The following is a 26455-nucleotide window of genomic DNA, read 5'->3' as shown; positions in this document are numbered from 1 at the left end:
GCTGTATTTATTGATATTCGCCGTATTGGAAACCGGAAGAGAGAAACTGGGCTGGAAACTCAAATCATCGCTCACGGGTTCCCCTCCTGGTGTCCGCCGTGACTTCAGCATGCAGCAGAAACGTCTCGAGTACTCACTTCCTCACGTAGAATACTAACAGGACCTGGATTCAGAGTTGCAATCTAACAAAAACGGGAATTTATGGTTTAATTCAACAATCACTTATATAATTATTAAATTGTTTTAGTGTTCTTTTATTATTTACTTATTAATTATTATGCAATTGCTCAGGGTGAAATGACCACAATATAAAACACTGGGAAGTAAAAACTACAAGGAAACGGGGTTGAGACACAATCGTCAAAACTCAGTCAGAGCTGGTTAAGCAGAATACGGACAGCAAGTGGTGTGGAGGTTAAGGAAGCTGGATCCCACACGGCCGACCACGCAGTTTAGATCCTGGGCCCAGCAGCCTGAAAACCACAACAGATGTGTGTGCACGTGTGTCCAAAATCCCGAGAGGAGACTGAAGGAGAAAAGCCTGGAGCGTGGCCACCCCCCGGGGAGCAATTTTCCATTTTCCCTCTTTCTCTCTCTCTGGCAAGTGCACACGCGCTATAGCAAAAACCAGGGGGGAAACCTTCATGAAAACAACTGGGCAGTTTTACACACGTTAGGGGTGTGTTTTATAATACAGCACCTTTACCTGGGAGGGGGAAACCCGCAGTCTGCTAGTGGAAGCCAGGGCGTGCTTGCCTTCCAGACTTCCCACTGAGTGCTCATGCCTGTACCCCGTGTGGAGGGAGAACAAACGACGAATAGGGAGGAAGGACACAGAGCCCGAACCAGAGCGGAGGGACACCAACCTGCCGAGGGGAGGGAAGCCAGAGGGCAGGGCGGGCCGGGCTGGGCGCCGAGGCAGAAGACGCAGTCTGCCTGTTCCCGGGCAGTGGCTGAAGAGATCTGAAGTCGGTAAGAAGCTGTAACCCCGGTGGCATTGCCCTGGGCGGGGTGGGGGGTTCACGTGTGTGTTTCTGTGAGGTCTAGTTCAGCTGGCAGATTTGTGTTCGCCTAGTATACCGCACAGATAAAACTGTGCACGAGGGAAACCAAGTTCACATTATGTTCAACTTGACGATGACGTCAGTCGTGCTGGAACAACCTCACGCTTGGTAAACACGAGTCGCGTGGGAACTGAGTGAGCTCAGACGCTGCTTACCAACCAGGAACTGTGGCGGGACGGCTTCTGCGGTCCAGGTTTGCTGCTTTGCACACGCATGCCAATAGTGAAAGGAAAAGGTGGCTTATTAGAAGTGAAAGTGCACTCCTGCGGTAGCAGCAGGGCTAAAGGACAGAGAAAGAGGGACTCCAAAGGCCCCGGCAGTTGTGTTCTGCAAGATTTATCTTTTTTCTGGAGAGATTTTCACTGTAGGGCGCGTGCACTTGCCAGACAGATAGAGAGGGACAGAGAGACAGAAAGCGAGAAATCACCCCCCGGGGGGGATGACCACACCGCAATCCCTTCTCCTCCATTCTCCTCTCGGGATCTTGGGCACGCACACACACGTGCCCAGCGTGAGTTTAAGCCACCGGGTCCGGGACGCGAAATGCGGTCGACTACATGGGAGTCCAGCGACATAGCCATTACGCTAACTGCTGGTCCCGAGATTTATCATTCTTAATCTAGGTCTGGTGGTTGGTCATTGGCTGGGCCGCTGGTTGTTCCCCTCACTGCTCCACCAGATGTGGCTGGGCCCACTGACTTCTCACTGTCTGTGTCAAATGTGGCTTCAACAGCTAGACAGCCCCTGCTCGTCTTGGCCTGCATGACCCTATCGGGCCTTTCTATCTGGCCACATAGACAGATGCCCCAGCACCCTTACCCACTTCACTTGCTTTCTCCTGCCTCAGGAACAGGTTGCCATTTTGACATTGGCTACATCTTGGGTTTCGGGTGACTTAAAGTTTCTTTTCTCTGGGCCGGCCCCATCGCAGAGCAATTAAGCACAATGCATAAGGGACTGGATCCCACGTGGCCCGACTGCGATTCGCATCTTGACCTGGCAACTTTGGAAAAACATGGCAAATGTGTGTGCGTTTGTGACAAAAATCCTGACAGGAAGGAGGAATAGAGGGAAACGGATTGCTGCGTGACCACACCCCACTGCGGAGAGAAGGTGCGCTTTCTCTATGTGTCTCTCTGGAGAACTCATGCATCCTCTGACAATAAAAATATAAAAATAAAATTAAAATTAAACTTTCTTCATCCTGGTCATTTGTATTTGCTAACTTTCCCTTAAGCGACAAGTAACAACTTGTAATAAGAAAACGGAAAAAAGGCTCAGCCGTAGTGGCACATGACGTAGGCACAGCCAGCAGGTGGCGTGGTGGTTACAACGCTGGACTACCACATGGCCCAGGGCAGTTCAAGGTCAAGACCCAATGGCTTGGGGCCAGCAGTTAGCATAATGGCTATGTCGCTGGACTCCCATGTAGTCGACTGCGGTTCGCGTCCCGGACCCGGTGGCTTAAAACTCATGCCAGGCAACGTGTGCAAGCATGCCCAAGATCCCGAGAGGAGAATGGAGGAGAAGGGATTGTGGCATGGCCATCCCCACTGGGGGGTGATTTCTCGCTTTCTGTCTCTGTGTCTCTCTCTGTCTGTCTGGTGAGTGCACACGCCCTATAGCAAAAACCTCTCAAAAAAAAAAAGATGATTCCTTTGCCTGAGCTAACAAAAAGTGTTCGCTGATTTCTTGGGAAACTTGAATCCGTAAAGCCCGGACTGCAAGGCACTTGCTGGCCCAGCCTCCTCCTGTACATTTGAGGAAGTGGCGGCCCTGGGAGGAGAAATGACCTGCCTAAGGTCACGTAACTGATGGGTGACAAAGCTAGAACAAACTCGGTCTCCTGTCTTGCAACTTAATTATCCTTTTCACTCTTCATTTGTTTTTTCTCTTTTCTTTTCCTTTTCTTTTTCTTTTGCCTAACAGTCACAGAGGTACTGTGGAATTGGGCTTGGTTTACACAATACCAAATCAACAGATCATTTCAGTCCAAAGAAATATAACAAAACAAAACAAAACTGCCAAGCAGGTGAAAAATAAAATCATGCCAACTTCTAGTTTCACGATGTACAGATGAAATAACCGGTAATTACATGGATGTGTCAGCTGGTTGCTTTGGTATTAGGTTCTCATAGCCTCTGTATTAGAAAAACCAAACATGAAGTTAGTGGGAGGGAGAGGAAAGGAAATCTTTTTTTTCCTTCTTCTTCTTTTTGGAGAGGTTTTTGCTATAGGGCGCGTGCGTTCGCCAGACAGACAGAGAAAGACAGAGAGACAGAAAGCAAGAAATCACCCCCCAGGAGGGATGGTCATGCCGCAATCCTTTCTCCTCCATTCTCCTCTCGGGGACTTGGGCACGCACGCACACGTGCCCGGTGTGAGTTTTAAGCCACCGGGTCCGGAACTCGAACTGCGGTCGACTATGTGGGAGTCCAGCCACATAGCCATTACGCTAACTGCTGGTTCCCAGGAAATCTTTTTTTTTAATTGCCAGAAGTTGTGTATGTTTCCCAGGGGGTGGCAGAGAGAAAGCACCCCCCCGCTGAGTGTCGTGTGTCACGATCCCTCTCCCCCGTTTCTCCATCTCACAAGGCTGCAGGGCATTCTCACGCATGGACCCAGGGACGTTTCTCAAGCTCCCAGGGCTTGGCTGTGAACCGCAGTCAGTCATGCAGGGTTCAGCTCCCCACACACAGGGCTTAACCCCAACTATAGCTGAGCGGAGCGGCTGTAAAAGTAAATTAAGTTCCTGAAAGCCCTATAACTCGTATAAACAACTGAACGGGGATGTTTGATTGAATTACCTATTAGTTCAAAATCACTGTTATGTAAGGAAGCAGGCCCATTGAAAAGTCAAATCTGCTTGATATGAATAGTAGGTAGCCACAATTCCATGTATTTGAGTATTCTCCATGATATGTTAAAAATGAAAAAGAAAACATGGAATGCTGTTTTTGTTTTTTTAAGGTTTTTGCCATAGGACATGCACTCTCCAGGAATAAAGAGAGGCAGAGACAGGGAAAGTGAGAAGCCCCCCACCCTGGGGGGAAGGCCATACGCAAGCCCCCCTCCTCCATCTTCCTGGGATTTGGAGCATGCACGCACACACAGCCAGTGTGCTTTTCAAGCTGCCAGTTTGGGACTCGAACTACAGCCGGCTATGTGGGAGTCCAGAACCTTAAGCACTACGCACCTGTTGGTCCCTGGAATGCTTTTTTTTATGACAGTGCGTGGGAGGGTGGAAGGAGGGAGCACCTGTAGAAGGCTCGTCCCAGCCCTGCAGCTCCTCTGGATCCAGGACCCCCGCAGGCGTGAGCCCCTGGTATGTAGTTGGGCCGACCCAGGGGTTGGAACCCAGTCAGCCGTCTGGCCAGCAGCCTTGCGGGGCACTGGCATTACCGCTGGGGCACAACAGCTGGGCTGGAGCACTTTCAAGCTGCTTTTAAGCAAAGGAAAAAAACGATCACGTCTCAAAGACACCATTGATCCACCCTCCACAGATGATCTGTCAGGACTGTAAAAATGCTCCACTTGTGTTTACTGTGCGGTCCTTCCGTATACAGCCCTCCAGCTAATACCGTGGTGAGGGCCCCGGAGTTTGCTTTTGAATTAGAAAGGACGGGAAAGCTGACGAGGCCGAATATTTACCGCTCTTGAGAACATGATGGAGCTAATCAAAGAGCCAGGTTTCCGGCTTCCACAATTAAGCGATCAGCTGCCTTCGGTTACCCCTAACGACATAGGCCAGGAGATTACCAAGCAAATAGCTGCGACAATTTAGGGTCCAGAGCCAACGGGGGGTGCTGGAATGGCACAAAGAGAAGAAAGGGGCATTACTGGACAGTCAGACCCCAGCAGGCCTTCGCCGAGGTGTGCTCAGTAAGGTAAGGCACACGGGGCCACCCTCGAGGGGGCGGCGGGGGTCAGAAGACCCGGACTTCTCAGCCCCACCCAAAGGCCGCACTGGATGACTAATGAAGGCGCCTACTCTTTGAAACTTTCTTTTCTCACATGCTCTTGTTACAGGGCAGGTGTGCTTGTCAGAAACAGGGAGAGAGGGGGAAGTAAGGAAGCACCCACCCTCTACCCCAGGAGGGCGGCACAGCAACCCCGCCCTCCACTCCCCTGTTAGGGTTTTGGGCACACGTGCGCGGTGCCAGCTGTGTTTTTCAGATCACTGGGTCTGGGCTACAAACCATGCAGTTGGCCATGTGGGACCCGGCCACCCGGACCACGGTACCACTGGCTGGCCCTCCCTTAAATGATCTTTACTGATGATTTTCTGCTATTTTCTCATTAGAAAGGTAATGCTCAGAAAACTTAATACTAGAAAATATAAAATATTAATCACAATAAAGAAAATTAAGTTCACAACGAAATCCTACTACTCAGAGACAACATATTTATATATAAACCCCAAATTGGAGACCAGCAGGTGGCATGGTGGTTAAGGTGCTGGACACTCCCACATGGCCAACCACGGTTCAAGTCCTGGACCTGGTGGCTTCCTTTGTCCTTCTCTCTCTCTCTCTCTCTCTCTCTCTCTCTCTCTCTCTCTCTGTGTGTGTGTGTGTGTGTGTGTGTGTGTGTGGTTAAATTTAAAAAATAAATGAATAAATAACATTAAATAATAATTTTTTAAAATCATTTTATATAAAAGAGATCAAACTATGCAACTTTATAACATGCTTTTTTCCCTTTACATCATATGTGTATCATTTCCTCATAACTTTAAAAAGTCTTTGGAATTTAAAACTCTTCACAAATTGGGACTAGCAGATGGCATAATGGTTATGTTGCTGGACTCCCATGTAGCTGACCACGGTTCAAGTCCCAGACCCAGTGGCTTAAAACTCAAACTGGGCGCATGTGCATGAGATCCTGAGAGGAGAATGGAGGAGAAGGGAGTATGGTGTGGGCATCTTCGGGGGTGGGGGGTGGAGAGACATCTCCTCTGTCTCTCTAACGAGTGCACATGCCCTGTAGCAAAAATCTCTCTAAAAAATATATATATATATACTTTCCAGAAATTTTCCAGAAATATTGTTGTGAATAGAGATATAATAAATCATTATACAGTAGTGTATCTCAGTTATGTTCTCACTTTTCCAGGATTAGGCATTCAGGTTGGCTTTAATTTTTTCACTATTAGAAATACCTTACAAATAAGCATCTTAGGGGTCAGTACCATGGTCTAGCAGGTAAGGGAGCCATATCCCCCGTGACTGAGTGGTTCAAATCCTGGCCCTGTAGGTTGAAAAATATGCCAGGCACGTTGGGGTACCCCAGGGCTCAACATGATGAAGAAACGGAACAGCAGCGATTGCAGCGTGGCCACGACCCACTGGGGTGTTTTTCCCTGACACCAGACTCTGTCTCTCTCTGGCAAGTACATAAGCTCTCTGTATTATAAAAAACACATGAAAACAAGAAAAAGAAGTATCATGGAACATAAATTTTTGTACTTATTTCTTTATAATATCTTTATCCTTTATACGAACTGCATTCATTTAATTAACCATCAAAACAGCCCTACGAGGCAGCTGATTGGCTATAACTGAGAGAAGGAAGCGGATTGCCCGAAGCGGTCTCGCCGGAAGGGCTACGTGAATAAGAACGCCTGGATCCAAACTTCAACCGCCACTCTCTCATGGGGAAGTCTCTGAATCAGAGCAAAGTGTGTTAAGGGTTTTGGGCGGTCATTGCGAAGCTAATCAATTTTCTTCAAAAAAGAATGTAGCAATGTATATTATCTGAAAAAAAAATAAGGAAGTCTCTTCTGTTTTTGAAGTGTTGCTTGCTTCTAGAACTGCAAATAAAAGTCAGTTCTTTAAACTACGAAATAAAAACGAAGACAAGACAAAGGCATTGGTCTGAAATGCTATGATCCCAAGGCTCCTGTTTCTCACATGTACTGATTTTATAATAGCTAAAACAGAGAAATGAGTCTTCCTTGGGGAGGAGAGTCAAGGAAGTCCTCTCAAACTGCACCAAACTGTATCAACGAGCCTGCAGGGGAGGAGGGAGGGCTGCCACTGCTCAAAGAAGCCTGGACCTCCACAGGGAGGGTTGCTACCCGCACACACACACACACCCACGTGCCTGCCCTGTCAGTCAGGTGCCCAAACAATACTTTTTCACCTAAAAATACTGCATTCATGGGCACAGAAGAAATTCACTGAGGATTCTAGACTGCATGTAATTAACCATAAAAGTTGTGTCAACAACAGAATAGCTAAAGATCCTGTATTCACACAGTACAACACTGTACAGCAATACTTACAGCCATCATTAGCATAATTTTCTTTCTTTCTTTCTTTCTTTTTGGAGAGGTTTTTGCTATAGGGCACGTGCGCTCACCAGAAAAAGAGAGAGAGACAGAGAGACAGAAAGCGAGAAATCACCCCCCGGGGGGATGGCCACGCCGCAATCCCTTCTTTTCCATTCTCCTCATGGGATCTTGGGCACGCATGCACACGCGCCCGGAGTGAGTTTAAGCCACCGGGTCTAGGACTCAAACCATGGTTGACTACATGGGAATCCAGTGACATAGCCATTACGCTAACTCCTGGTCCCATCATTAACATAATTTTCAAAAGTCAAACACAAATGTTTGCTTACTGTGATTCCATTTATATTAGGCTCAAAAATAAGTAAAACTAATCTACATCAGAAATGAGACTAGTGGGCCAGGAAGTGGCATGGTGAATTCTGGATCCCACATGACCGATTCCTTGGCTGGAGTCCCAGACCTGGTGGCTTGAAAAACACACTGGGTTCTTCTGGTTCTACATGTGTGCCCCAAATCCTGAGAGTGGAGAAGGGACTGTGGCATGGCCAACTGCCTAGGGGGGAGCTTTCTCACTTTCCTCTTTCTGTCTCTGTCCCATGAGTGCACATGCCCTATGGCAAAAATATTAATTAAAAAAAAGAGAGAATAGTAGTTCGCTTCGGGGAGGTTTGCCAAGGGTGTGGTGACTGGGAGGGAACAGCAGCGAGCTTCCGAGCAGCTGGTAAGGCTGTCTCGTCTAGGTCCTGTCCAGAGAGGTGCCTGTTTGTGAGAACTCACAGGTAGCTGTGTATCCACGGTATGTTTTCTGCTATGTGTCATGTTTCAATTTATTTTTTTTGGGGGGGGGTGCCATAGGGCACATGAGCCCAGAGAGGGTTGGGGAGAGGGGGAGAAATCACCCCCAAGGAGGATGGTCACACCATAGTCCCTTCTCCTCAGCTGTCCTCTGAGGATCTGGGGCATGTACACATTCGGGCCTGGAGTGATTTCAAGCCTTCTATCCGGAACTCAACCTTAGTGGATTGTGGGAATCAGCACCTTAACCACCACATCACCTGCTGCCCTTCAATTATTTTTAAAGTGTATTCTTTTAAAACTGGACCTAGAGGATGCCAGCAAGTGTCCTGGTAGTTAATGGCCCTGGATTCCCACATGGTCAATTGTGGTTCGAGTCCCGGACCTGGTGGCTTGCTTTCTCACTTTCTCTCTCGCTCTGTCTCCCTCTGGTCAAATTAAAATGAATAAATAAATAAAGTTAAATAAAATAAATGTAAAAATAAAAACAGACCCAGAGCTGGTAATTAAAAGCTGGATACCGTATGACCAACTATGGTTTGAAACCTGGCCCCAGTGGCTTAAAATAACATATTGGGTACATGTATTTGCTGGCATGTCCCACATCCTGACGGGGAGGAATGGAGGAGAAAGGAGTTGGGTGTGGCTGAGCCTATTGGTGGGGGCGCTTCCTGCCTCTCTTTCTCCCTGATGACCATATGTACCCTCCGGCAAAGAGAGAAAGAAGGAACCACTTTTCGAGAACTGGGGAATAATCCAGGTATCTTTCTGTTATTTATATTTAATTCTATTTTGGTCCTAGAGAGAATCCGCATTATTCTATCCTCGACGTTGTTTGCGTAGAGTGGCCGAGGCCTAGCAACCTGCCCAGCGCGGGCCGCGGGGCCGCGTCAGGTCTGCAGGCGCTGGGCCGGCCTAGCTGCGAGCTGCGGTAGCGGGCACAGCGCGCCGCCTCCCAGGGCTGCGGTGACCGCGCGTCCAGGCGGCACCTCGTCTGGCAGAAATCCCAGTTAAGTCGTCACACTGGCGCTGCAATACACGATGATCTAAAGTGGAGGTGGCGCTGGTGGGGCGACGGTAACTCCAGCGCGCAGAATAACCCCCAGACTCAGTTTCAGACTCTGAACTGGCCCCTTGCTACATGAGGACTAGGTATTGTTTCCGTCCTTTTAAATGTGCTGAGATTTGCTTTGCCTTGTAACGTGTGATCTAAGTAGCCCATGCCTTTGTAAAGAGTTTTTTAAATGGGACAAATAGAAGACCAATGGCGAGATGGTAAATTTAAACCCCACCACATAGAGATTTACCGTAAATAAAAGTGGTAAAAACATAACGATTGAAAAGTAGGACTCGTCACACTGGAGTTAAAAAGCAAGATTCAGTTATATGATGACTTCACCAAAAAAGCCCACTTGGAATTGTACACACAAGGCCAACGGGTGATGGGAGCTTAACACAGCCAGACCCACATGATGGACTCCTCAGTTTCTGTCCCGGACAGCACTCGGGGCATGTGTGTTTGTGCCCAAAATCCGGAGAGAAGGGACCGTGGCAGGGCCATCCTACGCAGTGGGTGGGACGGGGAGGAGGGGTCATCACCCCCCTTCTCTCCAGCAAACCCAGTGCCCTAGAGCGAAAACAAAAACTCCACCAAAAAAAACTGTACGCACAACTAGGTTAAAAGTTAAAGCATAGGAAAAAACGCAAAGTGTAAGAAAATTGGAATAGCTACATCAATATCAGACAGAGTAGATTTCAGAACAAGAAATATTATCAGGGATTGGAGGGAAACAGTAACGGTCACTTTATAAGGAAAATATAACAACACTGAACATATAATACACCAATTGCAGAGTTTCAAAATGCATGAAGCAGGAACCAGCAGTTAGCGTAATGGCTATGTCTCTGGACTCCCACGTAGTCGACCGCGGTTCGCGTCCCAGACCCGGTGGCTTAAAACTCACGCCGGGCGCGTGTGCGTGCGTGCCCAAGATCCAGAGAGGAGAATGGAGGAGAAGGGATTGTCGCATGACCATCCCCCCTGGGGGGTGACTTCTCGCTTTCTGTCTCTATGTCTCTCTCTGTCAGTCTGGCAAGCGCATGCGCCCTATAGCGAAAATCTCTCAAAAAAAAAAAAAATGCATGAAGCAAAAACTGACCAAGTTAAAAGGGGAAAACACCCATATAACTAGCAATTTCAGCCCTCCTCTCTTAGTAGTTGATAAAATAAATGACAGAAAATCGGAAAGCGACTGCCCTGTGGCCTCGTGGTTAAGACAGCAGGAGCCTACATACCTGACAGCCATTTGATCCTGCCCAGTGGCCTGAAAACACCCAGGCCCACGTGTGGGCCCCAAATCCTGACAGGATAGAGAAACGGAAGAGAAGGGATCGCAGCGTGACCAACCCCGTTGAGTGGTGCTCTCTCTCTCTCTCTCTCTCTCTCTCTCTCTCTCTCTGTGCGCCTCTGTCAGGTAAGCCCACATGCTCTCTGGCAGTAAAGTAGTACAAGAAAAGAAAAGACAGAAAGAAAATCAGGAAGGAAATAGAAGACTTGAACAATACTGCTAACCAACTGGCCCTAACTCACACCAATCTATCCAGCAACAGAGAAATGCCATTTTAGACATTTTTAGAATGTCATCGTAGATAATGAAGACAGTTACATACGGTATTAAAATGTCTCATCAGAAAAGACTGTAGACCTAAAACTTAAAAAAACAAAACAAACAAACAAAAACGTATCTTCCTAGAATGCAGACAGAAATTCTCCAACTCGGCTGATCACCTGGGAATCTTTAGAAAGCCTGGCACTCCGGCCACACCCAGGCCTCAAACCTGAATCAGTGGGAAGGACTACAGCAGAGCTGTGGCCACATTTTAGAGAGTCCTTGGGTGACTCCAGGGCATCTGCGGTAAGCAGAATGGAGAACGGCAAGGGCGTCCAGGGAGGGCTTAGGGGAAGAGAACGCGGCCAGCGCCCGCGCAGGACTGAGAGCTGGCGACTGCCCGAGCTAGCTCTGAGCCCAGTGTTAAGACAGAGACGTTCCTCCCGGGAGGCCTCGACTTCTCTTTTTTCTCACTACACCCCTTTCAGTGAGAACGTCTCCCCCTCCTTCCCTCCCATTATGATAAAGGTTTTTACCCCTTGGTTCACTTCAAAATCTCCTTCTTGGAAAAGAATATCTGTATGAGTTATTTCTTCATGGGAATATGTGTCAAAATTCCTTATCCCAAGAATTAAGCCTTATCTTTAACGCGTGATCCTCAGTTAAAAGAATTTCAACCATCTGCTTGCAAATGCTCTTAACAGAAGAAAAGATGTCTTTGGTTCTGTTTGTTCCCAGAAGATTCTTTTTATGGCGTAGTAATCAGATAGGTAACAACTAATCATAGATTCATAATTTACAGGGTTGGAAAGAGTCTTAGCTAAAACCTAGTCAGATTCCTGACCCCACTGAAACCGAGTGTAACTCCTTACCCAAGGACGTAATGACCCCCCAGCCCAGTCTAAGATGCTAAGAAGTCAGTATTCAGCCTCTGCTTAAATAACGAGACAAAACATCTTCCCCATTCTCCATTTAAACTTTAGTCAGTTTTCATTATAATTAAGAGGGCCTCCTATATATAATTTTAAGTACTTTTTTTTAATGGCCAGAGGGCATGTAGATTCTCCAGAGAGATAGAGACAGAGAGAGAGACACAGAGGGAGAGGGAGAAAGCACCCCGAACGGGTCTTGATCACGCTGCAGCCCTTTCTGCGTTCTCCCTTCCTGTCAGGATTTGGGGCACCATGCACATGCACCTAGCGCGTTTTCTTTTGTTTTTATTTATTATCATTGTTTTAATTTTTACTATTTCATTTAACTTTATTTATTTATTTATTTATTTATTTATTTCGGTTTGACCATAGTGGGACAGAGTGAGAGAGAGAAAGTGAGAAAGCGAGCCGCCAGATCCAGGACTTGCACCGCGGTCAGCCATGTGGGTGTCCAGCGCCCGTAGCCACCACGCCACCTCCCAGCCCCCCTAGCACATTTTTAATCCTGGGACCAGGATTTGAATTGCCGTCAGCCATGTGGAGTGTGGTTTCTTTAATCCCTAGGCTATGCAGCCAGCCCAAGAGATTTTATTTCTTACATAATCATTGCACATGATCATTTTTACAATTACGGTGTCGAATAGAATTTGTTAAGACCTTGTCCGTTTTTTTAAATGGTGCTTAATAAAATGTACAGGAAAGTAACAAAGAAGGTTAGCACCCAGGTCAGATACTACAGTGATGTAAACTCTCTAGTCCTCACCTTCCACATCTATGAAAGGGGGTAATACGGTGTTCAGGTTGTAAGTTTATTAAGACAACCCTGAACGCGTTCATAGAAATAAAGCGCGTGGACCATGCCTGACACTTGCTCGGCCATTTTGTTGTTGTTGTTTGTGGCTTCTCAGAGATCTGTGATGAGAAAGCTCTGAGGTTGCTTCTAGGTGGCAGGGGCTGGTGGGCCCTGCCGTGGCGTAGCGGAGCACGGGTGCCCATGGCTTCTGCCATCGTGAGCTGTGCCAGGGCCGCGGTTCTAAAGGCGTGTGCGTAATGGCGAGTACCAGAAAGGAGTAAGGCAACTTAGGCTGAGGCTTTCGATGTGATCCGACTGCGGCTTGTTTTTTTTTTTTTGTGTTTTGGAGAGATTTTCACTGTAGGGCACGTGCGCTCGCCAGACAGACAGAGAGAGACATAGAGACAGAAAGCGAGAAATCACCCCCCAGGGGGGATGGTCACGCCACAATACCTTCTCCTCCATTCTCCGCTCGGGATCTTGGGCACGCACGCACACGCGCCCGGCGTGAGTTTTAAGCCACCGGGTCCAGGACACGAACCGCGGTCGACTACGTGGGCGTCCAGCGACATAGCCATTACGCTAACTGCTGGTTCCCTGCGGCTCGTTTTTTAAAAAGAATTTCATGCCAGCCCCACAGCCTAGTGGTTAAGGAAGCAAGGGCCCACAGAGCTGACCGCGGTGCAAACCCTGGCCCTGGTGGCTTGAAACACATTGCAGGCATGTGGCCCAAGGTCCTGACAGAACGGAAAAATGAAGGGAAAGGACTGCGGGGTGACCGTGCCCTTTAGGCAGCTGCTCGCTCTCTGTCTCTCTCTCTCTGTCTCTGTCTTTCTCTCTCTCTCTCTCTCGGCCACACACACCTTCTGGCAGTTAAAATATCTCACAGCAATTACAGTGTTGTTGGTGCAATAGCTTAAAGATTAAAATAAAGGTCAAACCAACAAGCCCAGTCTTATTTGACTTGTAACTTCCGTCCATGATGCTCACAGGTGTCCTCTTGCGCTGTATAAAGATGTCCTCTCACTGCATAGGACCTTTACACATGTTCATTCCTTGCGCCCGCCCTTTGAAGGAGCGTTTTCTTGAGTTGGATAATTTTCTAAAATCCTCGTTTTTATTTTTATAGTATATGATTATAAAAGTATTCACCATATCACCTACTTCTTCTTTTAACAAATCTTCATCGTTTCATAGTGCACCATGATTTACTTCTGAGTCCCTAACTGGGGCATTTCACTTAACTCCACTTTTCGGTTTTTTCAGCAACATGCCAAAGAATATCTGTGTTGATCAATTTGTAAGTTCGCTTCGGATTTCCTCAAGATACTAGGCCACAAGTCTGCAATGCCGCAGTGTCAGTACCCCGGACGGCAGCGGCGTCTGGGGCAGCGGGCTGGACATTGTGTTTGGACTGAGCATTCACTCAGCCAGAGAGCTCCCTTGTTCACGCTGGTCGCTGTCTATCCACACCTCTTCCGTCTAGAACCCAAAACATCCACGCCGCAGTCCAAGCCTATGAAGACCTCTTAAAATAGTTTTCATTACTTACCAAAGCAGTTCCGGTTCCCGGGAGATGTGGAAACGCACAGGTGCTCACGGATACAAATAAGACAAGGCGCTTTGCAATAGCCACATGTTCCCCTCTTGCAGAATTGGGGGCGTAAGCTTTTCAACTTCCTTAAAACACCTTGCCTCATAAAGAGAATTCCTGGATTGAGCCCTCTCTCTCCTGCACGCTCCTCTTGTAAGCACGAGACTGGCCCAGAAATCCGGGCTGGATCAGCCTTGCCTGTTCTAGAATTTCATGGCTTTCTCCCAATTCAAAAGATTCTCTGCTTTACGGAGACATGTTAAATGCCGCTTCTCTAGGCCTGTCACCCACCTGTAGTTCCTGTCTAGCTGCTTCCTCGACGTGGAACCACAGGAAATGAACTCTATTTCTGGAGATCCTAAATGAGGTAGCCAACGCTCAGGTGGTCAGGAAAGTCGTAAGTGCATCATGACTTTCTAGACAACCTAATAAATAGATAACGATTTTTTTTTCCAAATTACCAGAGGGTGTGTTTGCTCCAGAGAGAAAGAAAGAGGGAGAGAGAGGAAGAAAAGACCCCCAAATGGGATGCGGTCTTGCACGATCCCCTCTCCTCCGTTTTTCTAACCTGTCCAGGTCTTGGGCACTTGCATGCCTGTACCTGGCGTGTTTTTCTGAGACACTGAGGCCAGGATGCAAACTGAGCCGGCCATGTGGGATCTGGCTTCCTTAATCACTAGGCCTTAGATAACTATTAATGCCAACACAGTTTCTGCTCTTAGCAGCTAGCAGCTGTGGGTCTACTATGTGCCTGGCTTCGAGCTCAGATGTCCTGACTCACTGAAGATAAAAACACTGGATCCTTCAATGAACTCAGAGGCCAGTGGGCCTGGATCAGACGGGAAAATGGAGCAGAAACCTCCCTGTGGGAGTAACTCACAGATCGTCTACAAAGAGACCTACTGAGGTTTGAACCCGGTGTGGGAACAGCCTCACGCGGCTCCTGGCAGAGCTGACGGCTCCCTCTGCCGGGCTGTGCCTGGCCAAGGCCTCGGGTGGAGCTCTTACATAGGCGCTGGGATTACTTGGGTACAAGGTCCTACAAGTCGGTGCCTCGATTCCTCACCGCACTCCCAAGGCAGACGTACCGGACGCAGTAGTCCTCGGCGAATGCTCACTGAAGGCACCATGAGCAGCAGCCTAACGGAAAGTGATCTTTGACATTACCGTCATCTGCCTCCTCCAAAACCTGCCACAAGGCCCACCCTCCGTGGCGTAGTCACTAGTGTACTGGACTCGAGCTAGGAGTCACATGGTTCGAGTCCCCAGCCTGGTCAGCCTGAAAGCTCACCGGTGGACACGTGTGCGCCCAGGGCCTTGGCCGACAGGAGGACTGAAGGGAAGGGAGTGACAATGTGGCGGAGCCCATGGAGGGTGATTTTCTTTTTCTCTCTCAATCATGCACACACTATCGTGAATTTAAAAAAAAAAAAAAGCAATCTGCTACGAACTCTTTTGAAATAGTAGTCAAAGGTAGCAGGGAGGAGAAAATGAAAATTACTCTGAAATCCAAGGGTAAAATGTCATTCTCTAATGACAAACGGCCGAGGTAATGGGCACACTAATTACCCAATTTAATCATTACACACTAAATTACTGAACTGACAAATTCATATTATACCCCCACATGTGTGTGCAATCATTATATGTTAATAAAAAATTAACCCTAAAGAAAGAGTCTGCCTCACTATTTTATATCATTGCAACCCCCTCACGGATTTCCTGGCAGTATTTTTTAGCAGGACAGTGAAGCCCATGGAAGTGCAAATGGCAAAGAATCGGGGTAACAAATTCACATCAGATTTCAAAAGGGAAGGAATAAAAGCCCACAAGTGCTGATCTAACTTCAAACTGACGAAATAAAGACAAATTAATATAGGCTTTCTGGAAAGTCTGGAACTGAGTAAGCTGCAGCGCTTGAAAAAATAGGTAAACAGGCCCTTCTTCTGGTCATTATCTTCTGAAGTGCAGGAGACATTAAATAAACAGTCATATTATGTTCAGAATACTTCCAAGATGAAAAAGACTGTCAGCCAAGCATTTGCAGAGGTAATGGCAGGAGAAAAGGCAGCGGCGGAGCGGTAAGACACCCGGAAAAGAAAATCATTTAGCAGGCTTTCAGAACTGACAGGTTCTACAGGAGACAGCTTTCTTTCTATCTCAATTAAAAAAAAAAGAAAGAAAAAGCTTAAAAACTGTTTTTGTTTGTTTATTATGATGCTTTAAAGGCTGGAGAAGATGTGGTACTTGCTGCAAGTCTAAGTCTCCCATTTCCCCCATCAACAAGTAAAGAAACTGAGGTTCCACGGACTTTTTTGTCCCCAAAAAGGCATTTACTGCCAAGCGCGGCCCCAGAGCGGCAAAGGCCCAGCTCGAGGCCAGCAGGGCACAGGCACAGCGTCCTCGGGGCAGCCCGATGGCAAGGACAGCGCTGGCGGCGGAAGTTCTGGCCCTGTGCTGGGGCCCTTTCCTGCCGCTGCCATAGGGTCGGGCCCGGCCCCGTGGCTCCCACGGCCCGCAGGGTCCACAGGGCGGCCCTGGTGTGGGCCTTGACGGTGGCCAGCGTCGAGCTCAGGAGGAGCCATGAGCTCCGGCTCAGCTGGGCTGCAGCTCTGGGTGGACCAGGTGGGCGCGGAGCTCGCCCTCCCCAGGTACCTCTCCTGGGGGTCCCCAGTGCCCCACTCACGAAGGACTTTTCTAAAGCAAACCCTGGTACACGTGGGGCCCTGGTCTGCGACTCCTGGCCGCAGTGCCCTAGGTTACAGTGCAGCCACCACTGAACTCGACTCAACTGAACTCGACTCAAGGGGACACGCTCAAAACATTTAGAGAGAACACTGGGGGACTTTTAAAAATTTAGATGAATGTCTCGGTTTCCAGCGAGCACACGCCCCATAGCAAAAATTTCTCTTAAAAAAAAGTAAGTTAAGATAGGGACCAGCAGTTAGCATAATGGCTATGTTGCTGGCATCTCATGTGGTTCAACACAGTTTGAGTCCTGGACCCAGTGGCTTAAACTCACGCCAGGCATGTGTGCGTGCATGCCCAAGATCCTGAGAGGAGGGTGGAGGAGAAGGGATTGCGGTGTGGCCATCCCACCTGGGGGGTGATTTCTCACTTTCTGTCTCTCTGTCTCTCTGGCAAGCACACGCGCCTGGTAGCAAAAAAAAACTCTCCAAAAAAAAAAAAAAAAAATTAAGATAATAAGTGCACTAGGCTGGTCCTGTATTGATGGAAAATTCTATACGAAGAACCCAGATCATTTGTATATCAATAATAACACTTAATAAATGTGGTTAAACTTCTTGAATTGATAACTATTGTGGTTAAGGAATAAAGTGATACAGTTTTTAAGGATAAAGAGGCATAGTGGCTGGGAGTTGTCTTCAAGTGATTCAGGAAAGGACTTTTTTTTTTTCGAGAAATTTTTGCTATAGGGCACATGCGTTTGCCAGAAAGACAGAGAGAGACAGAGAGACAGAAAGTGAGAAATCACCCCCCAGGTGGGATGGCCACACCGCAATCCCTTCTCCTCCACCCTCCTCTCAGGATCTTGGGCATGCACGCACACATGCCTGGCGTGAGTTTAAGCCACCAGGTCCAGGACTTGAACCGTAGTCAACTACATGGGAGTCCAGTGACATAGCCATTATGCCAACTGCTGGGGCTGACTTTTTGTTTTTACAAAGAAAGAAATAAAACAAATACAGGAAAACATTAGCAATTGGTAAGGCAGGGTGAAAGCTATACAGGAATTTTTTATATTATTTGTGCAACTCTTTCCTAAGTTAAAATTATTTCAGAGTGAGGACCAGCAGGTGGCGTGGTGGTTAAGGCGCTGGACACTCCCACATGGCTGACCACGATTCAAGTCCTGGACCTGGTGGCTTGCTTTCTCACTTCCCTTCTGTGTGTGTGTGTGTGTGTGTGTGTGTGTGTGTGTGTGTGTGTGTGTGTCTGTTTATATTAAAATAAATAAATGAATAAATGAAATTAAATTTAAAAATTTAATTTTAAATTTAATAATGCTTTAAAAATAATTATTTCAGAGTAAAAAGCTTAAGACAGTCCAGCTCTGTGGCCTAGAGCTGAAGGGAGCCAGATTCCCGAGCACCGTGTTGGAGTCCCCACCCAGAGGCTTGGGAGCACACCCTGGCCCCGACAGGGTGAGAAACAGAAGAGAGGCCTCAGTGTGCGCTGTCCCCTCTCCTCTGCTTCTGCTTCGGTCTAGTGAATGCCACCTTATGGCAAAAATAAATGAATTAAAATGTTAAAAATTATGTGTATTTTATTGCCAGAAGGCATACACACTCACCAGGAAGAGAGAAAGCATCCCTCAGTGAGGCATGCTCACACCAAGACCTTTTTCCTTCATTTCTCCATCCTGTCAGGGTTGGGGACACACATGCCCAATGCAGTTTTCAAGTCACCAGGCTGGGATTTGAACCACAGTCACCCATGTGAGATCTGACTTTCTAAACAGTACTTAACCATTACACTATGGGGCCAGCCCAAAATTATTATTATTATTATTATTTTTAGGTTTTTACCATAGGGTGCATACGCTCACCGGAGAAAGAAGGAAAGTGAGAAATCACCCCCAGGAGGGATGGTGGCACCTCAATCTCTTCTCTTCTCCTCTTGGGATTCTGGACACTCACATACACACACCCAGTGTGATTTCCAAGCCACCGTGTCTGGGACTAGAACCATGGTGGGCCATGTGGGAGTCCAGCACCTTAACCACCATGCCACCCACTGGCCCCCAAAATTACTTTTACAACTAGATACTCTAGATATTTACCTTGGCCCACACAGCAGTCTCCATGACCTCTTCTTGGCTGGCCCGAATCTGACGGAGAAGTTAATCACCCGACACATCTAATTCTGGGCCCGCCAGGCAGCATGGGGGTGAAGGTGGCTGGATCTCACGTGGCCCACTCTGAGTTCAAGTCCTGAACCCAGCAGCTTGAAAAACTTGCTGGGCACATATGTGTGAGTGCCCCAAAATCCCAAGAGGACAGTGAAGGAGAAGGGATTGTGGGATTGTCACACCCCGAAAGGTGTTTTCTCTTTCTCTCTCTCTCCCCCCACAACAAGTGCACACAATAGCAAATTAGAAAAAAAGAAAGTAGAAAGAAGAAAGACGAAGAAAGAACATCTAATCCCCTCACTCATTTATTTGTTCATTCATTCAAATCAACAGATTTTCACTGCAACAAGAACTGTACCAGGCATAGTCTCTCGCAAAACCCACCTACGGGCCCCCCTCAGGAGGCCTGTATTCCAGAGTCGGGGGGTGGGGGGTGGGAATGGGAAATCGCACTACGAGGGTGAGTAGAGGCATGAAGGTCGAGGGGGAGTGTCCAGCTTGGGCAGAGCACAGAGGACAGACGCCTACGCCCACCTGAAGGGCCGTGGCAGGAGGTGCCATCTCAGCTGAGCCCCCGAGGACGTTAGAGGTAGGCACGCGGAGGGCCATTCCAGTGTGTGGGAGGAGGACACAGCGGAGAGATTGCGCCCGCTTTCAGAGCCAACAGCACAGCACACAGCGAATGCCCACGAGGCTGGAGACAGAGGATAAACGAGAGGGGTTTTCTGGGGGTAAGGCTAACAGCTTAAAGCCCGGGAGAAAAGGTCCTTAGGGTGTTAAAGGGCTTGAATTTGTCCTGAAGGAACACTGAAAAGCAAGCAGATGTTAGATCAGAACTGATTCTATAATATTTTAGAAAAATTGTTCAAGCTGCTGCGGCCAGTCCCATAGCTTAGTAGGTAAGGTGAGCTGATCACACATGGCCAGCCACAGATCAAGTCCCAGCCCCGTAGCTTGAAAACTCCCGCTGGGCACGGGTACCCTAAGTCCCCACAGTATGGGAGAAAGGAAGGTAAGGAATTGCACCCACTGGGAGCGTGCTTTCTCCCTCTTCTGGGAAGTGCTCAAGCCCTCTGTCAACTTAGGGGCAAAAGGCGAAGCCTCAAAACAAAATTATAAAAAGAAAAAGAAAAAGTATCTTGTAATACAGAGAAGGCAACCCTTCCATTCAAGACCAAGGTTGTGGTTGAAACTCTAGTTGAAGATGCTGGGGATACATGCAAGGCTAGATTCCAGAAGACTCTGGAAAGCCAATAAAGGATGCTGCCCGAGGGCGCTGTAGAGAAGGGAGGAGTCCGGGAACACCTCCGGGCTGTACACCCTGAGGGCTATCTCCGTGGCTGGACCTGAAACCAGAGCTATCGCCGGCCGAAGGTGGTGCACACACAGGGAAGGAATGTGCTTCTGATACCAGGACCTGCTGAAGCCATCCGTCATGAGGGGCAGGGCGCGAAGGGTCTGATTCCAAAGGGATTGAAATGATATGAAGAGAAATTTCACCCTGTAACAATGTTGCCAAGGGCCAAGTTGACAAATTAAACATTTTTGAGAATTTGTAACCTCCCCATTAAGAACTGTATAAGGAAATAGCTAAGAACTAACAAAATTTGCAGATGCTTACATTCTGTAAGCCAGCGATACCACTTCTAGAAACCCGTCTTACCACAAGGTGAACATATGAAATCTACCAGTAGGAAACTAACAAATCAACTATGTGAGCATCTAACTATTTTGAAAATAGTGTCGTAGGTTTAAAACTGCATGAGGAGCGGCCCAGGTGACGTGGTGGTTAAGGGTGCTGAACTCCCACATGGCCGACCACAGTTTGAGTTCCAGACCCTACAATTCGCTTTCTCACATTCCATCTCTCTTATTCTCTCTCACTCTGTCCCTCTCTTGTCAAATTAAAATAAATTAAATTAGTTCTTTTTTAAAAAAACGACATGAAGGACAGAAAGACTGCTAATATATACAAAATGAGAAAGCAGACACAAGGCACAGAACACCGCCTATAGCCCCATTTCTATTTTTTGTGGGGTAGGGGTTGTTTGGATTATTTTGGTTGTTTGGTTGGTTTTGTTTTTGCTGTAGGGTGCATGAGTTTGACTGAGAGAGAGCGAGAGAGAGAAATCACCCCGGGGAGGGGTTGTCCACACCACAGTCCCTTATCCTCTACTCTCCTCTTTGGATTCTCGGGGTACACACACAGGTTTGTCCGGCATGATTGTCAAGTCACTAGTTCAGGGACTTGAACCGCAAAGCTGGCCATGTATGATCCAGCCCCTTAACCTCTATGCCACCTGCCAGCCTCCTATTTCTTTTTATTAAAACATTCCATATGGAGACCAGCAGTTGATGTAATGGCTATGTCGCTGGACTCCCATGTAGTCGACCGCAGTTCGAGTCCCAGACCCGGTGGCTTACATTCACACCAGACGCGTGTGCGTGCATGCCCAAGATCCCCAGAGGAGAATGGAGGAGAAGGGACTGCGGTGTGACCATCCCCCCTGGGGGGTAATTTCTCGCATTCTGTCTCTCTGTCTGTCTCTGTCTATCTGGCGAGCGCACGTGCCCTATAGCAAAAACCTCTCCAAAAAAAAGACAACCTTCCATATGGATTCGGTAGTGGGGACTACATTGTGTATGTGCGTGAGAACCTGCAGAATAAAGAAACAGAAGATGCCCATTGAACTGGAAGCCTCCCAAGGATAAGAAGAGAGTTGGAGCCAGGTTAGTATCAGGGTGAAAGGGACTTCTATTCGATTCCAGTTTGTTTGAATTTCTTTTACGATATGCAAGTCTTCTATGGAGAGAGAAGTGAGCTGTGAGGTGAAAGAGCTCCTTCCACGTGCATTCATGCGGGCCGCACTGTGTACAGAGCACAGACGACAGGAGGTCCGGACGGCAGCGACTGTACCGGGGCTGCCCCCTCACAGTCTACGGTCCGGCAAGAGAAACCACTAGGCCGGCGTTCAGAACAAGAAATGAAAACACCTCGCCAGGAGCAGGCAGGGAGTCTCGAAGGGACACGTAGGGGGCCTAGGATAATGCCGGCGCCGTGCCCCAGGCTTTGGGTTTTATCTTCGCCTCAAGCACCATCGGCAGGCTTTAAGCAAGGCGATGAAACGCACAGGTTTATCGCCTCTTAGATTTCTCTGCCCGAAGCTGTTCTCTGTGCTCAGACACATGGATGGATCAGCTAGAGAGAGACAAGTAGAAAAGAAGATCGAGAAACCCCTGGCTTGGAAAAGAGAATGACTATTGAAAAGCAAGCCTGGCTCTAGCAGACCAGATTTGCTAATCCAGTGAAGAGATGACGAGGTGGAAAGCGGACAGCTGACAGTTTGGCAGGAAGGGAAACAGATCATGGATACATACAAACAGCCATACTAAGTGTTCAGGGAGGGCAAGGAGAGAGCCATGTGTGAAGTCCAAACACCGCATGGGAGAAGGAGGGATTAGCCCCACCGGGAAGGACTCAAAAGGCTCCTGGAGGAAGTAGTATTTGAAATGGGTGGTGGGCCAGTTAGTGTTATGGTGGTTAAGACACCGGGGTCCCATGTGGCAAGGTTCAAGTCCCCTACCCAGCAGCTTGAAAAACATGCTGGGTGTGTGTGCATGTGTGCCCAAAATCCTGAGAAAAGAATGGAGAAGAGATTGTGGCCTGACTCTCCTCTCTGGGGGGTGATTTCTGTCTCTCTCTCTCTCGTGAGCACATGTACCCTATAACAAATTTTAAAGGGGGGAGGGGCAGCAGGTGGCATGGTGGTTTAAGGCACTGGATTCCCACATGGCCAGCCAAGGTTCAAGTCCCAGACCTGGCACATGTGTGTGCATGCCTTAAATCATGAGAGGAGAATGGAAGAGAAGGGATTGCAGCATGGCCATCCCCACTGGGAGTGATTTCTCACTTTCCCTCCCTTTGTCTCTCTCCAGCAAATGCATGTGCCCTATGGGGAGGGGGGGGGAATAGGTGGTCACAGGCATAAATATTCAAGAGGCAAAACACACACACACAGTAGAGTATTTTGTTGGGCAGACAGTACGGCCACCAGCATAAAGACGGAAATGCCCTACTGAAAAATACCGTGTTTAGGAGTTTGTCTATCGCAGTAAAGACAGGAAACTGAGTTAGAGGCCAGCTAGCTCCCTGACTGTGGCAACAGCAAGCTCCATCTTTCATGCACTGGAAACTGTGTGTGTGTTTTCTTACCTATTGTCCAAATCCCCCCAGAACAAAACTCCCACAAGGGAAGGACTCGTCAGACTTGTCTACCACTGTCCCTGAAGGCCTAGTCCAGTGCTTGACATGCAGTGAGTATTCAGCAACATTCGCTGATGAATAAGTGAATGAGTGAATGAATTAATATTTCACAGCTGAAGTTCAGTAGCCATCTCAGGAGTTGGATGGTACAAAATAGATATTTAATAAATAGGACTATTGGGTCATTGGGAAAGTCATGGTGCATTTTCTCATAGAAAAACATAGAAAAAGAGACCAGTAGATGTCGTAATGGACTCCCACACAGTCGACCACAGTTCAAGTCCTGGACCCGGCAGCTTGAGACACGTCAGGTGCATGTATGTGCATGCCCAAGATCCCAAGAGGAGAATGGAGGAGAAGGGATTGCGGTACGGCCATCCCCCTGGAGGATTTCCGTCTCTCTATCTCTCTCCGTTTCTCCAGCAAGCATACACGCCCTATAGCAAAAAATCTTTCTCTCAAAAACAAAAATAGAAAAATATGCCATGACTTCCCGAAGGACCGGATATTACTAACAGCAGTCACTATCATTATCAGGTACTGGAGAAACTTGAATGATGTTGTAGGATGGCTTCTGCGATGATATCCAGGTTCTTAGCACTTTGGACAAAGAATTGGACAAAACACACCAATAGCAAAAGGAAGAGGTAGTTTACTGTTTTTTTCTTTATGCATTTTATTGAATGCTTAAGTAAAAAAAATACCTAATTATCAGTGTATATTTTTAAATAATTTATTCCTTTCAACTTTAGGAATTGTGTAGAATGTTTGACTCAAAAGTAACAACATAATATTGAAAACTAGTTAACGTGAATAGTATCAAAAAATTCTCCTTGTTTGGGACCAGCAGTTAGCGTAATGGCTATGTCGCTGGACTCCCATGTAGTTGACCGCAGTTCGAGTCCCGGACCAGGTGGCTTAAACTCACACTGGGCGCGTGTGTGTGAGTGCCCAAGATCCCAAGAGGAGAATGGAGGAGAAGGGATTGCAGCGTGGCCATCCCCCTGGGGGGTGATTTCTCGCTTTCTGTCTCTCTGTCTCTCTCTGTCTGGCGAGCACATGCGCCCTATAGCAAAAACCTCTCCAAAAAAAAAAAAAGTTCGAGAATCCCTCCCTTTCCCCCACCTCTGTATATCCTCCTAGTTCGGGGCAAAGCCTTGGGTGAGGACGAGAGGTAATGGACGTGACGCTGGTAAATGTAATGACCGTCTCCAGCGCTTGGCCCGCCGGGGACCATGCTAAACAAACGACTGGTTCACAACCACAAGGTACACACTCTTATCCCCTTGTCTGGGAAGGAACTTACCTAAGGCAGAGCTCCTGCTGAGGAGTGAACCGGCCCTCCCCGCCAAGTTACCACCAGTCTGCCGTCTTCCTTGCGCGCACTGGCACGCTCCGTGCCTTTCTAAACTTGGAGCTGTATTTTGAAGTCAGGTCTTGCTTGGGAGAGGAGGGTCCTAGCTCGCAGCGCCATCTCTCTGGGAGACAGGGTGCATTTAAGGTGACGAGGCTAATTAAAACTGGGAAGTTACATGGAACCACATCTCAGGAAGTTGTTTGCTACTCGTTAAAAAAATATAGCCTCAAAAAGGGGCGACGCAGGAAAGGGGTAAAACGAGCTAAGTACTAGGCTCCCAGCCCGGGAGGGGCAGCCAGGTCGGGCGGTGCAGCGGCTGCCAAGTCTGAACCAAGACGCCTGCTTTCAGCGTACAGTCCAGGGAGGGCAGGGGGCACGTAGACCGTCACACAAGAAAGGGCCGAACTTGAAAACCCGACAGAACGGTGCCAAACTGACACTGGGTAGGAGTGAAGCGGAAGGGCTTGGCGGGGGGGTGATTCCTCCCCCAGGCCACAGGCTCCCCCCCCTTCCCAGTAAACGCTAATTGGAGATGATGAGGGCCTTCATTGCCTCGTCACCAACAGTCTGCGTTCTCCTTCATTAGCTTTTTGGAGGAACTGACAGCTCTGGCTCAAGGGATCCCCAAAGAAGAACCTACTGTTTGCATTAAATTAACCCCATTACTAGGTGCTAGGCGGAGGTCACCTGTCCTAGCTTCCCTCAGATTCCAACTGCTGTAACTGTCATCCACAAAAGGCTCAAGAAAGCTGAAACTTCCATGGCACACCTGGGTGTAAATCTACACTGGAGGGGACAGCAGATGGCATAACAGTTATGTCGCTGCACTCCTGCCTTAGTCGACCGCAGTTTGAATCCTGGGCCCGGAGGCTTAAAACTCAGGTCAGGCACATGTGCGTGTGTGCCCAAGATCCCGAGAGGAGAATGGAGGAGAAGGGATTGTGGTGTGGCCATCCCCCCACTCCCTCCCCAAGGTGACTTCTCGCTTTCTGTCTCTCCCTGTCTTTCCAGAGAGAGCACACACTGTATAGCGAAAATCTCTCTAATAAAATCCTCTCTCTAAAAACATAAAATAAAACCTACACAAGCCAAAGGTGACATGACAAGGTGGCCAAGGCTCTGGACTCCCACATGGCTGACTATGGTTCAAGTCCAGGACCTGGTGACTTGCTTTCTCACTTTCTCTCTCTCTCTATCGCTTTCTGCTGAGCACACATGTCCTAGAGCAAAAACTTAAAATAATAATGATAAATAAATAATTAAATTATTTTTAAAATTTTTGTAAAGATGCAAAATATGTATAGACCAATTCTGCAGCACAGTAGCAACACGTTGCTCAGAAACATCCAGGTCGGGGCCGGCAGCGGGCGTGGTGATTAAAGGCGCTGGACTCTTGCATGGCTGACCATGGTTTGAGTCCTGGACCTGACGGCTCATGTGCTCACTTTCTCTCTCTCTCGTCTCTCTCCTGTCTCTCCTCTCTCCCTCTCTCTCTCTGTGTCTTGCTATGGTCAAATTAAAAAAAAATAACAATAATAATAAATAAAATAAAGGAAATAATTCTTTTTTAAAAAGGAAAAGAAAAAGCCAGGTCCAACATGGCAAGGGTGGTTCAAACCCTTAGTCCAGTCAGCCTGAGACATGCTGGTGACACTGTGTGCAAGTGCCCAAGGTCTGGAGGACGGGGGTAGAGGGTGAGAAGGGAGCCGCGGCCTGACCAGACGCTGTGGAAAGTGCCTCTCTCGCATTCTCTCTTGCAGGCACATATGCTCTATCCTGCATTAAAAAAAATAAATTAAAAAAAAAAAAAGATATATATATATATATACACACACACACACACACACACACACACATATATATATATATATATACACAC

The 26455-nt window shown here is 47.9% G+C and overlaps 1 long non-coding RNA gene across 1 annotated transcript; it reads right to left on the bottom strand.

The window, feature by feature from the left end:
* Positions 1-25207, bottom strand: LOC102486832 (uncharacterized). The gene is made up of 3 exons (XR_334385.1): positions 24526-25207; positions 19490-19649; positions 1-182 (listed from the first exon to the last, which is right to left on the bottom strand). It is a non-coding gene; the product is annotated as an uncharacterized LOC102486832 (long non-coding RNA).
* Positions 25208-26455: the final 1248 nt, after the last annotated feature.

This window comes from Tupaia chinensis, unplaced genomic scaffold (assembly GCF_000334495.1).
Source record: "Tupaia chinensis unplaced genomic scaffold, TupChi_1.0 Scaffold000212_1, whole genome shotgun sequence".
In the NCBI taxonomy this organism is placed as follows: Eukaryota; Metazoa; Chordata; class Mammalia; order Scandentia; family Tupaiidae; genus Tupaia; species Tupaia belangeri.
The sequence above is the reverse complement of the archived record's forward strand: the minus strand, read 5'-3'. Positions and strand labels throughout refer to the sequence as shown.